The following is a 16,631-nucleotide window of genomic DNA, read 5'->3' as shown; positions in this document are numbered from 1 at the left end:
GTCGAACACAATCACCCTTTCCAGAGGCACAAGATTCAGTGTAGGTGGGCGGCTAAGTTTTGTTGGGGGATTCATCACCAAATATTTTGTTTTATTAGTATTAATTACTAAACCCCGCTGCATGCAGAAAACCTGGAAGTTATTAAGGAGGTTTTGGAGGCCCATTGGGGTCTTAGATATTAGAAGCGTATCATCCGCAAATAGGAGGGTAGGAATTGATCGCCCGCCAGAGATGGTTCGTCTGAAGGATCTTTTAGCAGATGCTCAACCACACCGTTCACGTATAGTGAGAAAAGTGTGGGAGCGAGAACACATCCCTGGTGAACCCCTCCCTCTACCGGGATTCTGTTTGTTTTCTCGCCTTCTGTGCCCCATCTTACTTGGGCAAAATTGCCTTCGTGGAGCTTCACCAAAATAGATAGGAAGTAACGTGGGAGCCCCATATCAGAGAGTACACCCCAGAGAGTCTCCCTAAGCACAAGGTCAAAGGCAGTCTATAGGTCGATAGACGCAAGATAAAGACTGCCTTTGCCTAGAACCACCACCTTCCAGTAGATTAGCATTAATCTTAAGGCCTGCTCTATTGTGCCCGTACCAGCCCTAAACCGCATTTGGTAATAGGAGAGAATCTGACTTTCGTCAATCCATTGTAATATTCTCTCCAGCAGCACCTTACCAACATCCTTCTGAGTTGAGTCTAACAAGCTTATAGGCCGATAATTGGAAGGGTCGTCCCTCAGTCCCTTTTTAAAAATGGGCACAACCTCAGCCCCTTTCCAGGACTCAGGGACGGCAGCGCCTCTGTCGATGGCCATAAGCAAAGAGTGTATGAGCTTCCCCATTTCGGCTTATCCGAGCAAAGCATGTCCCAGGGTGCCATCTGGGCCGGCTGATTTTTTTGGCACGATGGTACTAATAGCACACTCCACTTCCTTAATTGTGAAAGGGAACTCATTAGAAGCATCCTCCAAGACATGGATATTAGATGTGACTAAAACGCTAGTCCCGTACTGGCAGGTATACTGTTTTGAAAAGTGGTCAAACCATGCTTGGCTAGTAATATTGCATGTAATGAGTTCGCTATCTGGTCTATTTCCAGCTCTTATTGTATCCCAGAAGCGTCTAGCATCCTTGCTAGAACTAGCCTCTTTTAATGTTTGCCAATACTGATCTTCCCACTCCTTTCTTGCGTTTATTATTGCCTGCTTATACTCTTTTCTAGCGTACTGTATCAAAGGTTGTGACTTCTCTTTGATGGCCTTAATCAGGGCAGACTTTTTGTGCCTGCATGTAGAAGTGAACCAATCGTGCGCACCCTTTGGCTTCTGGGACCCTATCATCTTGCCCCTGCGTGCTTGCTTCAAAAATACTTTCCCCACAGACTTGAGGGTATCTTGTAATATGAGCGTTGTCCTACCTAGGGCAGGGTTGGCTAAAGAGATAGTGTCCAGCTCCCTTTCCGAAGATGTTAATGTTGTGTCTATAGCCTCTAGCTTTATTTCATCCAGGGCTACTTTACACCACTTAAGGCGTCTCCCACAGTTTGATGGAAAAAATTTGGGGGCAAGCTCCAGTTTACTTGATGTTACTTCATTAGTTGTTCTGGGCCACATGCTCTTAAGGGTTAGCGAAAGTGAGTTGTGGTCGCTATCTACAGTGGGTAAGACAACCATATCCTGGACAAACTTCCAGGGCGTAAAATCAAGGAGGATCTAATCAGTCCTTATCATGTGGTTCACACTATTAAATGTAACAACACCCATGGAGTCCAAAATGGTTTGACCGTTAGCGGCTCCTAACCCAAATTCCATGGTCAATGCATTTAACTGAATCACCCTTTGGGACCAACTTTTTATTGGCTGAATAGTTAATAAGGGTATACTCCTCCTTGCATCATCCTCACCTAGGTCTAAGAGGCTCAAATGTTCAATTAAAATCTCCTGCGACCAAAAGTTGCATACCATCAATGCAGTCTTCAAGCTCATTTTCAAGGATGGTTACTATTGGGGACGGAGAGCCATTTTTTGTACCTGGCGTAAATGTTATATAGCTCAAGGGTTCTCCCCCTATTAGGACCCCTCAACGAAATGCTAAGAATATCTGGGGAGTTGCACTGCTTTTGTGTGATATAGCAACCCAGGGAAATGCTTACCCAGATAAGAAGCTCTCCTGAAGGACGACCCTTCCCAGTAATTGGGGATACTGCGAGTATAAAATAGGTAACATAACCAACTCTATGGATGGGTTTCAAGCTCCACGTCTCCTGGAAGATGCAAATCTTGTGCGCCTCCACCAAGGTATTCTAATCCGGTGAGCCTAATTTCCTATGTATGCCTGCTATGATCCAGTTGATGACCTTAAGGAATTCAGTAGCATCTAAGGCTTGATTCGTTTGGGAGTCCAGTTGTACTCTGGGAGAGTTAGATTCAGTTCTGACTGGCTCTACAAGCTGAGGGGATAAGCCTAAGTGCAGGACATCTCCATGATCAATTGGGTATACCACTAGGGCCAGAGGGTCACTTATAGGGCTATCTACTGGATTAGAAAGGAAGGAATAGATATATCAATACCCTAAGGCTGGGGCATAATATTCCCGCCTGTTACCAAAGTTTAAAGTAGGATGGATACAGTAGTCACTAGGAAACCCTCCCCAGGATTGGTAGCCATGATTCTGCTATTGGGTCTGAGGCACGTGTAGCGGGTAGAAATAACCCAAGCCAAATGCTCTTATTCCACTGTTACCAGACTCATTATGATGGTTGCAAATCAACTTTACGGGGCGCATATCCCGAAAATTAACTAGTATACAATCACCTGGGACATCCTTTTCTCTACTGCCCATCCAGCCAACTCTTCTAGCGAACAGAACCTTTCCATCATTTGCCTCAGCAAGGGCCTGTTATTGTTTAGCCAGTATGTAGTTTTATTTTTGAGTTCAGAATATGATTCTATTGTGCCAGGCGGTAGCCGAGGAATTCCTGGTAAAACAACTACATAGGGCATACTTGCAGGAGGCAAGTCGATAAGGGGAGGCCCAGGCCGATCGCTTTCTGTTTCGCCCGATCTGTGGGCCAGATTTGACCTCTCATTTGCTACGTTACTAGGGATATTTTTATCTTTCAGAGTCTGCTCTGGAACAGCAGTACTGGCTCCCGTGGATTCTATAGTTGGTACATTACTAGGTGCATTTTTGTCTACTTGGGGTTGGGGAAGTTCCCTACCTCTACACCCATTATCCCTTTTTGCTATTGTATGTTTGCTTAATTTGCTCCGCTTTTTTGTAGTTAGTACTGGGGGATTATTGCTACCCGTAATCCCAGGGAAGCCTTTTTGATTTGGGGAAGCAATAGTGCATGACTGCGGCGAATCTTGCAACTTCTGCTCGTCTAAAGCAAGGCTATTTTTTTAATGTAGCTTGATTAACGCCTTTAGCGAGAAGAAGTTGTCAAGAGTCCCTTGTTCGAAACTATCGAGCCTTTTTGAGAGAGCCTTTACCCTCTCAAGTACTGGCAGTATAAGGGACTTCATAATCTGTTCGATATGTACAATAAGAGGGATATCTTTAGGAGGACTTGTTGAGCTTTCTAAGTTTAGACCTTCGCCAGGAAGCGAAGCGATATTGGTATTAGAAGTTCCACTGCTGGTTTGGGCAGAGGGTTTCTCCAACAGTGCCTCTAGTCTTTGCAGAAAGAGATCGCCAGTTATTGGGCTTCCAGTTTCAGCTATTGTGATTACAGGGTCGGTTGCATAGCTACTATTATTCTTTTCTAGTGGAGCTTTGTGCTTTTCAGCCCCTTTCTGTTTCCTTTTACTAATGTCCCCTGCACTCCCCTTAGTCTTTTGTGAAAAAAAGTTTTCCCTAGAAGCAAGTTCAGACCTAAGCCTAGCAAACTGTCCTCTGGTAGTTACAAAAAGACTATTTGCGCTTTGGTCTCTCTCAGAAATCGAAGTCGGACTTAGGGATCTTTCGCAGTTCACGCTATTTATGGAGACGTCTGGCTGGGATAAGGGGGTGGTCAGAGTCTGGGACAACCTATCTGGTGGGGATGAAGGTGATATCACATTGGGGACATTACTATTCACAGGAGATAAAACTTGGGCCGGTGTGGCCTGATGAATACCTGGGAGGGAGACAAAAGAAGGTGCCAAGATTGAGTTTTGGGAATTAGTGGTAAACATTGATGTATTAGAGGTGGGCAAGGAAGGGAGAAAGCCCACAGGCAGTGACAGACGGCGTTCTGTACTTTCTATTGCGTTTGCCACCACACCAATTGTCTTTTGCAGCATACGATCTATCGCCGTCAAGCTAGGAAGCTGAGGAATAGCGGCTGCATTTTGCTTGGGTACAGGGACAGATCTCGAGGTGTTACGTCTTCCCATTCTTAAGCAAACTGGATAAAAAGTACCAATTTAGGTACTAGATGTAAAATTAGCACTTGCCAAAACCTCCCTAAATATAACGAAATGTAGTGCCCTGCGGGAGTACGAATCTTCTAGCGGATGTTTCTATGCGGCTTCAGCCCATAACTAATAACAACTCTCAGTCATACAAATAACAGGTAACAAGATCATAAAGCAACCTTTACAGGAGCTGAGGCACATGACTATAGGACCAAGATGAGTGGCCCAGCCCGGCCTCTCCCGGCCACTAACGGCCAAAAACGGTCCCGCCCTTGTCCCGAGCTTAGACCGGCGCCGCCCGTGCGCGTCCCCCGACGCGGGAGAAACGCTGATGTTTTGTGCGCCTCCGGGCGTGTGCAAGGGTGTAGGTGGGTGGGGCTGCTTGGAATTGTAGGGACCAGGTGCCCAGACGACAGCGCTCTCCGCAGCGCAAAGCCCCAGTGTCACAAGCCCTCAATGCGGGCAGTCCGACAATGGAAGAGTGTCCCAGCGAGCCTGAAAAAGTAACAGCTCCCTCTCCTTTCACTGAAAATAGTCTCTATGTCTATATTATAGAAACATGTGGCAGCTACCATAAGTGCCGGTGTTGACAATTAAGTGCTGGTGTAGAGGCTCAAATTGAGGACAGCATTTATCCCGCTACTCACTGCCTTTAACCTCTTGTACCCCAAACTTACTGATTCTGAACACAATAGGGATTAGAGCAAGGGCTCTCACTCTACTAACGACAACGCTGTTTAGTATTTATGTCTCTGAACTCACCCCACTGATTAGAACTTTTAACCTGAACCCAACATCTTATGCTGATGACACCCAGCTGGTGATCTCTGTTGTGGATAAGAACGTTAACCATTCTCTAAAATTACATGACTGCCCTGAGTAGCAGGATGAGCAAGCATTGCTTGAAATTGGATTTAAGCAAAACAGAGGTGCTACTGTTCGGTAACCTCTCTCCAGCTTGGTCTTCTGCCTGGTGGCCAGGCAATTTGGGCCCTCCTCCTACTCCAGTGATGACATCCTATAACCTTGGCTTTATCATGGATGAGACACTTATCTATGAGACCCAGGTGTCTAAAGTGGTGTCCTCCTCTTTTTATACCATTAACACCTTGAGAAAAGTCCTCCCCTTTATTCCTAGAAACACTAGGAAAATTGTTGTGTCCTCGCCAGTCCTGTCCAAGCTGGAGTATTGTAATAACTTGTACATGAATCCTCAGACCATATTACTAAGGAAACTGTAGGCGGTACAAAATGCGGCTGCCAGACTGATCTTGGATGTTCCTAAATATCAGCCAATAGTGGCAGCCATTCAAGATCTTCATTAGCTCCCGGTACGCCAAGAAATCAAGTTTAGAGAATCTGCATCGCTCACAAGGCTCTGCACAGAGAAGGTCTAACATTTATTTGGAATACATTTAATTGGTACTCTCCAAGTAGATCTGTAGGCCAATGCTAGACTGGGTACCACTTTTAGAATCGGAAAAAACAAACTGGGGTGGTAAGAGTTTCAGATACAATACAATTGGGTTGTGGAACTCTCTTCCACTATGCCTTAGGACCATACCAACCCATCTTGCATTTAGAAAACAGCTCAAGACCTGGCTCTTCAGTGCGGTGAGTTCTGGAGGCAAGATGGCGGGGTGGCGTGGGCTGTGTGAGAGAATTCGGTACAAGTATAGACCCTCGCTACCTGGAGAAGTGTATGAAGTGTACTAAAAACTACTGAGGATACTTGCCCTAAAGATGTTTTCGGAGACGCGCTTGAAGCTGCTGGAGGTGCACGCAGGGAGCTGGGTGCCGATCGGAGCTGCTGCCCAGGACGCGGAAGTAGGAACAACAGAGCTGGTGACGGTGACCGCCGCACCTGCTCTGAGAATCTTCGGCGGGTGTGCAGAGCGGAGCGGCAGAAAATTGTGGTGTGTGCCTGCGGAGAGTGACGGGAGAGCCGTGGGGGAGCCTAAGTGAGAACCGGAGGCTAGACTAGACAGACCCACAGGACTGAAACCAGCGAAGGTGGGAGGCACCGGGACGCACAGCTGAAGCGGCTCAGCTGAAGCGGAAAAACCGCTAAGCACCGTTAAGAACCTCGCTGGGGAGTTTTAAGCAGGGAGGTAGACGGAGGTAGGCGGAGAGGTATAAACCTGAGAATGAGTCTGCATGAAAGCCAATCCTCCTGTTACATTGTTGTATAGCTGCACTGTATGGTTACACTGTATTATGAGGGGGAAACGCTGGTGAAGCAAAGAGTGTGCCCCCCCTTCTTTTCTTTTGTGTGTTTTTTGGGGACACCTTGGACACCTCTTGCCATATACCTGTTATTACTGGCTATCTACCAGCTATCAACTGGGTTTTGAGACTGTATACTGGATAGAGGTGGTCTGGAGGATAAAAGGCACAGTTAAAAAGAAAAAAACGTGCTCTTTTTCTCTGCCTAAATCGAGCACCTGGATATTTCGGCTATTTCTCCGGCTCTGCGCACACCTGCGTCAAACTTTCTTCGGCTACCGCCCGGATGGTTGTAGGTTTCCTCCCTCTTCGGCGAAGAGCTCCATTTTGGCGGCTTCCTGCCTTTTTGGTAGGGTTATACTGCGGGGTAGTCCATGGGCATGGAGGAGTTAAAGACACGACCCGAAGGAAAATGCCGCTGAAAGTCACTACGCGTAGTGGCAAAACGAAGGAGCAGCCTGCGGCGGAGGATGTCACTGAAAATGCTGCAGGGGGAGCGGCAGACAGAGGTTAGAGCGCCATCCAAAATGCTTCTACCCGTAATTTAAAAAAGGGGGGTGTATGTGTAGAGAAGACAAACCCGGCTGCACGTGTAGTGAAACAGGGAGCACATACTCTTCCAGCACTGTTTGAGAGACAGATATCCAAAAATGCCGCATTACAGCCTGCGGATGGTGCTGGACCTGTTCTACATAAGGCAATGGTGGTGAACTTACCTAGTGATGAAATCTCTCCTCCTCGTATCATTGTCGTAGCAGAATCTACAGGCAATACCACAGCAATTAACATAGAACACTCGGAAGAGCAGGAAACATGGCTCGGAATTTTCCAAGTTCAGAGAGTGGCATTATGGGAGATGGAGTCCCTGATAGCACCTCCAAGGATGCAATTAACTGAGGGTGCCTCTTCACAGGATTTGACAGTGTCTCTAGAACCTGCAGATAATTTGTATTCTCTGTCAGATCCATCCTCAGACGAGAGTACTAAATTAAGTAAAGGCTGGATCGATTATGGTGAGGGTAGTAGCACGGTGAATGAATCTATATCTGATCCGTTTTCACCAAATGTCAGTGCTTCTATGGTTAAAAGAGTGAAGAAGAGAGGGTCCCATCGTATGAAATCTAAGTCAAAAGAGCCGATTTCAGTGAACACCAAGGGGGTGCTAGGAGCAGAACTAGTTCTGTCTGAAACAGCTAGGTCTGATGGAGAGAAGAATTCTAATGAGTCGAATTCACCTCAAGACATTACTTTGTCTACGATCTACAACTCTATGATGAGCCATAGGGCGGAAATTAAAGCTGAAAACACGCATACACAGGCAACGTGTAGCAAAGTGAAGAATGCAGTTCGGTGTGTTAAAACAATCTGCTCAGATACTGCTGTTAGAGTTACAGAAGCAGAGGCCAGAATTTCGGCATTAGAGGATGATGCAGCAGCTCAAAAAGTGGAGATGGACGCTATCAAAGCACATCAGGATGATCTCAGCTATAAATTAACTGAACTTGAGAACCAGGCATGCAAAAATAACCTGTGCATCTTAGCTGTCCTGGAGAAGAAAGAGGGGTCCGACATTCGTAAATTTGTATGCAAACTCGTCACCGAAGCTTTCCAAGATTTGACTCTTTGGGACTGGTCAAAGGAAATTCAAAGAGCCCATAGGTTTCCGTTTACCATCAGGAAGCCCCGGCATGGAGAGGAAGACCGCCCGAGAGCAATCCTAGTGTGTTTTGATAATTTTCTAGCGAGAGAAGCCATATTTGCATTAGCTAGGCCATATAAAAAAGGGTTGGCCAAAGATTGTAATTTCTTTGTCAGGCCAGATTTTTGCCAGGCAACAGTCTCTAAATGTTGGCATCTCCGTCAGATCATACCAGGCTTCCATAATAAAGGGGCCACTGTATTTCTGAAGAATCCTGCAAAGCCCAAAGTTATTGTAAAAGGTCAGATGAAATTTTTCTTTTCTGAGATTGAGGCCAAAGAGTTTTTGGGGTCTCTATAGAAGTAGACGACTTTAACTAATATTAGCAGTAGCAGTAGTGGTAGTTGGCTGCTTTCTTTGTATGTTGATGGGCTTTGTCCTAATTTTGCTTTTCCTTTATCTCTCCGTTTAGGGGGTCTTTTTTTTTACATAGAGATTTTTAGGGATAATATTTTCTCTTCCACCCCGGGGGGTGGGGCCACGGCACGCCATAATTTGCAGGGACTGATAGCCCCTGAGCCTCATATGGTGGGATGGGTGGGGTGGTTGGTGGGTGGGAACGGTAATGGTTGAGGGGGGTGGGGAGGGATCCCGGTGGTGGGTGTAGGGTGTTGATGTGGGGGGGTGAAAATTCAGTGGCAGTTAAGACACAGTTCAAAGTGGTTCTTTGTGTTCAAAAGATGCTAAATAGCTTTTGGGTTTGTAAAATTTCAAGAGTTTATGCTTTTTTTCTCATATTGTTTCTCCGGCACGTATTCTTTCTCTTCCGGAAATGGATAGTAAATTAAAGATTTGTACTTTGAATACGCATACATTCAAAGTACAAATCTTTAATTTAATGATCCTAAGAAAAGGCATGTACTAGCTAGAATTGTGCAGTTGTTGCATATTGATTTATTATGTCTGCAGGAAACCCATATTTCATGGGCTAATTGGGGGTGTCTGAAAAGTATAGGGTTAGAGCTGGGGACTTGCTCTAAACAAACCGGGGTTAAGAGAGGGGTGGCCATCCTCATGAAACGGGGCCTGGGCGTCTGTATAAAATGTTCAGAAGACAAATGGGGACGCTGGGTAATAAGTGAATTTAAGATTGGTCATTATAGATTCCCTCTTTTCAATGTTTATGGTCCAAATTTGGATGATGCCGAGCTCATGAATTCTTTGAATATAGAATTGGCACAGTGGCCCCAACCGGTGGTAATGTGTGGCGATTTCAATATCCATATGGATGCTTAGATGGATTTATGAAAAAATAGGGTATATTTAGGTAGGAAGAAGCAGGTATTTATGTCACTACTTGGTTTGTCTGTCCTGCGGTTACACCGATGTGGGAGGGGTAGGTGACTAGACGCCCTCTGCCAGCAACTGACAAGGTACTTTTACACCCAGTTCTGGCCCCACCAGGTCAGCTTGAGGGATTTCCAACCCGGGGACTGCGGTTCCGGGGAGGGACTGGACGAAGGATTGCCCTACGACACACACCAGGTCGTATACTCGATTCCTCTGATCACTGAGGGATCTACAGCAATTATATGAGCACTTTTTTGATCCTGATGAATTGCCTTAGTGGCAAGAAACATGTTGACCACACGTTCACTAAGGGTTGAATGAGGCTCGATTACTTTAATTGTCTCGCCTCAATACCCCTTAACGTTCCTTTTAATAAAGCAGTGAGCCATGCCATTAAAATTTCGCCCTATGGACTCTACTGACTTTTTTTAGACTACACCTACGCTCATTATTGCACTTTTTTTTAGGCCCCTCACACCCACACACCCTTTGGCTAAAGGAATAAAAGATCCCCGCCAAAGTGCAGCATCCGTTGTTGCCCGACAGGCATTGCACCGCCAGTCTGTCGCAGGGGCAGGATACCGATGATGACGCTGGACGATCATCGGGTGGGATGACAATAGTCGTCCAACCGTTGACCTGTGTGAGGTATCCCTAATTCTGTAAAGGGTTCACAACATTCACTTTTTCTGTTTAACTCTATGAGAGAGAGGTTAGTGTTAGTCATTTAGTTGTCTTTTCCCGGGGAACTCTGTACTTTTTGTTGTTGTTTAGACTTTCTGGGACATGTACATTGGACCCCGTTAAAAATTGTCCAGTTTTTGCTTCCCCCTTTTTTGATACAACTACTTGGTTTGTGCCTAGATCATGGGCTCTAAAATGTTTGGAATTTATTACACGCTGATGACCCAGGTTTTACTTTTTTCTCTTCCCTTCATACTAAATTTGTTCGGTTAGATTATTTTTTTGTCTCATCATCACTTTTAGGAATGCTCGACATTGAGATCCAGCCTAAAATTGTTTCTGACCATAATCCTCTAATAATTGATCTCAGTTTAGGCCCTCAGCTAAAAGAAGGCAACCAAGCCTGGTCTTTCGAAAGGAACTTACTATTGGATGATGAGTATCATCAATTCATGACTAAGATAATTCAGGAGTTTTTTAAATTTAATAAAGGAACAGCTTCGAATGAAGTTGTTTGGGATACTTTCAAATATGTAGTTAGGGGGGAAACCCTTAGTTTCTCGAATACCAAAAGGAAAAAGATATGGGCTAAACACAAAAAGGATTTTGAATCGGTCACATTAGCTGAGCGGAAATTATCGAAGGTGATTAGGCAGGGTCTGGATCCAATTAATGCCCAGAGAGATCTTACTATCAAGAGGGCGGTAGCTCACACTAATACTGCTGATCAAATAGCGTTGAAATATGTCCAGCATAAGGAAGACTCTTATGAATTTGGTGAAAAAACATGCAAAATCTTGGCTACAAGATTAGGACAGAAAGCAGTTTTCAATGATATTGCTAAAATTTCCGATTTAAATGGAGTGCTGCAAGAAACTAAGGAGGGTGTTTTAGAAGCCTTTCGTAGATTCTACCAATCTCTGTATAGTGTGACTGTGGCAGAGCCACCGGTACAGGATGAGGCAGAATTTTTGAAAGATCTAGACTCTAATGTAGTGCTTGATATACAAAAAGTGCTATTATCTGCTCCCATTGTTTGGGAAGAAGTTGAGTCAGCTTTACTAGGTTTGGCTCTCGGTAAAGCGTTGGGTCCTGATAATATCCCACTCGAATTTTACCGAACTTTTAAGATTATACTTAAAAGTGAACAATTAGAAGTGTGTCAGCAAGCCTTTTTAGGTAATTCTCCTGATTCTTGGTCAGAAGCAACCATTGTGGTTTTTAAAAAGAAAGGGAAAAAAGACACTAAAATGGGGTCTTACAGACCAATCTCGTTACTTAATACAGAAAGTAATATCTATTCGAAGCTACTCGCCAATAGGTTTAATGACTTTATGCCGAGCTTGGTGTCAAAAAGACAGCATGGGTTAATTAAACATAGAGATACGACTCATCACGTTAAAAGGATTCTCTCCATGCTAGACTGGTCACAGGCTACCAACTCCCCTCTCACTATCGCCATATTAGATGCAGCAAAAGCGTTCGACAGGGTCTCGTGGGGATTCCTGTGGGCAGTCTTAGCATGGAAGGGATTTCAACAAGACTTCATTACGGCCATTCAGACACTATACGCTCACCCAAGTGCTGCTATATGTATTTCGGGTAGGCTTTCAGGGAATATCGCAATAGCAAGGGGGAAGAAACAAGGCTGTCCTTGTTCCCCCTTGCTGTTTGCTCTTTATATTGAACCCTTTATAAATGTCTTGGAAAACTGCCCTGAAATAAAACGGATTGAGATACAAAATGGTGAGTACAAGGTATTCGCGTACGTAGACAATATCGCTATTGTTATGCTGGATATTAGTACTGCCTTACATAAGATTGTCGTAGCAGCTGAGACATTTGGGAGTTATTCAGGGTACAAATTAACTGTCACTAAGACACAATTGATACATTGGGAAGCTGGTTGTTCCAGTGATATGAGTTTTGAACCCAAAGCAACCTATTTAGGCATTTAAATTTGGATCCAATTATTACTTTGGCAAATAAGACATTAGAAAGGATTATTAATTTACATCTGTCGCTTTATGGTCAGAGTAATGTCTTAAAAATGCTTAGTTTTTCCAAAACATCTATATGTATTTCGGATTATTCCTTTACTTATTTCAACCTCTTTCTTTTCTCGAATTGAGAGAATGTGTTCTAGGTTTTTGGGGAGCTATCGACGATCAAGGAGAGCTTTCAAATGGTGTATGTTACCTAGATAAAGAGGTGGATGGGGTGTCCCTAACTTCTGTTTATATTATTGGATAGCTCTTTTGCAACACATGGGTGTTTTACTTTTACAGGACGATCCCACAGAAGATTTTTCTACCCCGTCTTTATACGAAATGCTCTTGGGCGCAGAGGCGCGACAATGTCTAGTCCGTATAATTGAACCTAGTTATCATAAGAAAACAAAGTTCAAGATTGTCTCTACTGCCTTTGAAATTTGGAGGAAGATTAAGAGGAGAATTGGTATAAGTTCTAAATTAAATTTTTATACTCCATTCAAGAATTGCCTGCTATTCCCTGAAGTATTCAGAGATCAGGTCATGGCCAGGTGGCATCGAGCTGGAATTTGTAAGGTGAGAGATCTTTTTTCAGGGGAGTCAGTTAGTCTCTTTTGATTTTTTTGCAGAAGAAATATAATTTAGGCCGTACAGACTTTTTTAAATATCTTCAGGTTCGTAGTTTTGTTGAGCAAAAAATAACTCAAAATTTGATTACAGTCAACAGGATTGAAATCATGGAAGCAAATAAATTAAGATAAAAAATGGGACCTTTAATCAGCTGTTTATAGAGAAAACTGAGGATGATCTCTCGGTTTGGAAGATAACGGGGCAAAATAAATTTGGTATAGCTTTAATTAATTTGGAGAGAATAATTGAGTTATCTACTAATGTTTTATTTAATGGTCCCTTAAAGGGTCAACATTTTATGACCATTTTTAATTCATACTACACCCCTGGAAAACTGGCAAAGTGGAGCTCTGCACAGGGGGATAAGTGCAATCGCTGTGGGTTATATGCAGCGGATGCATCTCATGTTTTTTCTTTGTCCTAAACTTTGTCATTTCATCAGGGACGTCGAATATTTTTTGAATCACAGCTTAGATATTCAATTGCAATTATCTTTGGACCGGGTGATTTTAGGCTCTCAAGAAAGCTTGGCCAGACCCGGGTAGGAGGCCGAAGCAGGATTTATCTTTATTTGTATGTCTATTTTCTGACTTTGTATAACAACCCTATGGCTTGATGCTGAACCACCAACGTTTATCAATTGGCAATCTAGATTGCTATCCATATATCATCTTGAGACTGTGGTTTATAGATCTAAGGGCAAGAGAAAGAAAATGTTGGGTTTGAAATTGTGGGCACCTGTAGCCTTTTTGAATTCATAATATTGGTGTATGTTGGATAGCAAAAAACATGTTGGTGTATCAAGATTCCCTGTTTATCTACTGTATTCTTTCTGCTTACTGATACAAATGTTAATAAAAAAATGCTGGCTCTGCAGAAATTAGCTGTACCTCAGCGCAGTATGTCTATGGCCCTGAAAGTGCCAAGACACCTATGGGAATTTGCGCACTGTACACGTTTTAATAACATAACATGACATATCATAACAAAACATACTAATCTCTTGTATCCCATACTCACTTTTCCTAATAAACTGTACCCCATACTCACTGTCTCTACTCTCGTTTCCCCATACACTCTGTATGTAATCTCCAGCTTTACCGCCAAAGATGCCATCTCCTTCAAATTGAGTTACATACTCCATATTAATTGTTAGGAATCTCCAGTCATATCAGCCATATTCATCTCCTGCTCATACTGTGAAAAGTGGCACACCCATAACATTGCAATATGTTCCTCAGGGTGAAATATATTCTCTTTCTGGGGTTGTCTCTCTAATCTCTTCCAGTACCATTCTATAGTATTGCAACACATAATACTCACTTTCTGGAGCTCTACAGGTGTGTATGGTTACCACAGATGCGCGGTGATGGCTGGAGTACTCTAAATGTTTTGAAGCAGTCTGTCCTTATGTACCCAACCCTCCAAATGGGGAGGGATCAGCCACTCCTCCAGCATCCAATTATATCCCTTGTTTCAGAACTTTGCAAATTTATGGCTGACATCTACTCCACCCACCTACATCAGAAGGCCAGGTCATAGTGACAACAGTATTTCCATTAGTTAAAGTTTTAATTCAATAACGTTTTAATTCAAACTTAATTTAATAGTACTGTACTATTTTTTATTCTGTAGTATATTCAAAGAAAATAAATATAATGCTTTACATTAACTTTTAGCAAAAACATATGTTTAACATTTAATTTTAAGATAAATAAACATCCTTCTGTTCCCCTATACATTAGAGTGCATGGATCTCTGCCCCAACTGTGGGGTTTCCATATGTTATTGTTCAAACGTCAACTCAGCGGGCCTGATTCACAATGGTTACTTACATTTTTATGTAATTTGCACTTTGGTACCATCGTTTCGATCAAACATATCTAATACAGAAATTATTCAGGACAACTGTATAATAAGACAGGAAAATACCTTTTTTTCCTTCAAGTGTATCAGCAAAAGAATGTCAATTAAAACTAATACAATAATTGTCTTGTATGAATTTGGCATGAACGTATACACATTACGCTTGAGTCCATTTATGTGCAACTATACAATGATATTACTTCAGTCACACTAAAAATTTGACACGAGTTAAATGCAAAAGCATTGAAATTATTACATCAAGCTGCAGTTCAACTAATTTCAATGCTTTTCCATTTGACTCGTGAAGGACACCTAGTAACGACTAGTTGAACTGCAGCTCTTAGTAGAATTATTTTGATATTGGATACTATAATATTCACTGCGCACTGCTAATATTGTCCCATAATGCTTTGCAGGGCCTTTTGTTGGGATTGTATTTTTGCCCATGACTGTGCTTGGGGTGGTCCTTAGATGATGGAACCACCACTCAATCGTTCAGCATGATATGGTCTTTGTGTTCAAGGCATCTTCTTGGTCCCCCCCCCCCCCCGTTGGTTAGGGGAGACCCTAAGATAATCACCTCTCTCATTGCCTGATATTTTTCATTTTCAAAGTTCTCTTTTGTGAATTGGTTATTTGCTTTTTAGCATGTAAAGTTGCTTCATAAAGGCATTTGTGGGTGCAGTTTAGTAGCTGACTCTGCTACGTGGAGGAGCAGAGTTTTTGCCTGAACTTTGTGTTTTTAATGGAATGTGTAGTTAACAAATTCATTGCCCAGGGTTAGAAAATAGCAGTAAATGCTCCAGGTCCTGAACAGCAGTAGCCAGCAGCTTCTCACTCGCTTGTTGTTTCTGTGCTTCCACAGTGCGGGCCCGATTCACAGAACTAACTTAAGACAAAGTCCGAAACATACTACTTTTGGTATTCACAGAATGCACTTACTACTTTTGATATTCACAGAATGCACTTACTACTTTTGGTATTCACAGAATGGATTTACGACTACTAACTTTATGTCGGCACTCGGGCCGGAGATTCTGGCCTGGAGGCAGAGCTTCCGGCCCAGAGGTGGAGATTTCAGCCATGGCTAAATCCCCACCTCCGAGCCAGAAGCTCTGCCTCCTGGCCGCAAGCTCTGCCCCAAGCCGGAAGCTCCGCCTCCAGGCAGCAAGCCCCACCTCTGGGCCAGAGGCTCCGCCTCTGGGCCAGAATTTCTAGCCCGATTGCGGACATAAAGTTAGTAGTCGTAAATCCATTCTGTGAATACCAAAAGTAGTAAGTGCATTCTGTGAATACCAAAAGTAGTAAGTGCATTCAGTGAATACCAAAAGTAGTAAATTTAGGATTTTTTCTTAAGTTACTTCTGTGAATCAGGTCCTAGGTTTTTGGCCCTAAATTATTTTTAGTTAATAACATATCTTGAAATGAAATGAAAAAAGAAATTTATTAAGCGCACGTACACCAACGGCTTCTTGGCGCTTTGGATAGCAGAGGAGAACCTGCCAGTTGATATCCTGAGCAAAAGAAAGAAAAAAAAAAAAAAGCTAAACGAAGGCTTGAGAAAATAACCACGTTTTCAGCGCCTTTCTAAAATTGAGATAAGAGGGGAGGAGACGGAGGCCTGGGGGTAAGGAGTTCCAAAAAAGGGAAGCTCGGGAAGAAAATCTCAGTCCACCCAATATTTTCCATTTAAACGGACATGGTGATAGTAAGTTGGAGCTCGAAGAATGAAGGGCCCGAGATGGAATGTATCGATCAAGGCGGCAGGAGATGAATGCCGGGCCTTGCTGAGCGAGGGTTTGATGAATGAGGCAGCCCAACTTGAAGAGGCAGCGCTGGATTAC

At 43.4% G+C, this 16,631-nt stretch overlaps 1 protein-coding gene across 1 annotated transcript in view; it reads right to left on the bottom strand.

The window, feature by feature from the left end:
* Positions 1–14,300, bottom strand: part of LOC147729452 (uncharacterized) — a 53,837-nt gene extending 39,537 nt beyond the window's left edge. Inside the window, exon 1 of the mRNA XM_086958431.1 lies at positions 14,245–14,300. The gene's annotated coding sequence lies outside the window, so the exon portion shown is untranslated. The remainder of the gene's footprint in view (positions 1–14,244) is intronic.
* Between the last annotated feature and the right edge of the window lie 2,331 nt (positions 14,301–16,631).

Source organism: Lissotriton vulgaris, chromosome 2_1, assembly GCF_964263255.1.
Source record: "Lissotriton vulgaris chromosome 2_1, aLisVul1.2, whole genome shotgun sequence".
NCBI lineage: Eukaryota > Metazoa > Chordata > Amphibia > Caudata > Salamandridae > Lissotriton > Lissotriton vulgaris.
Note: the sequence above shows the minus strand (reverse complement) of the source record. Positions and strands in the feature narration are given on the sequence as shown.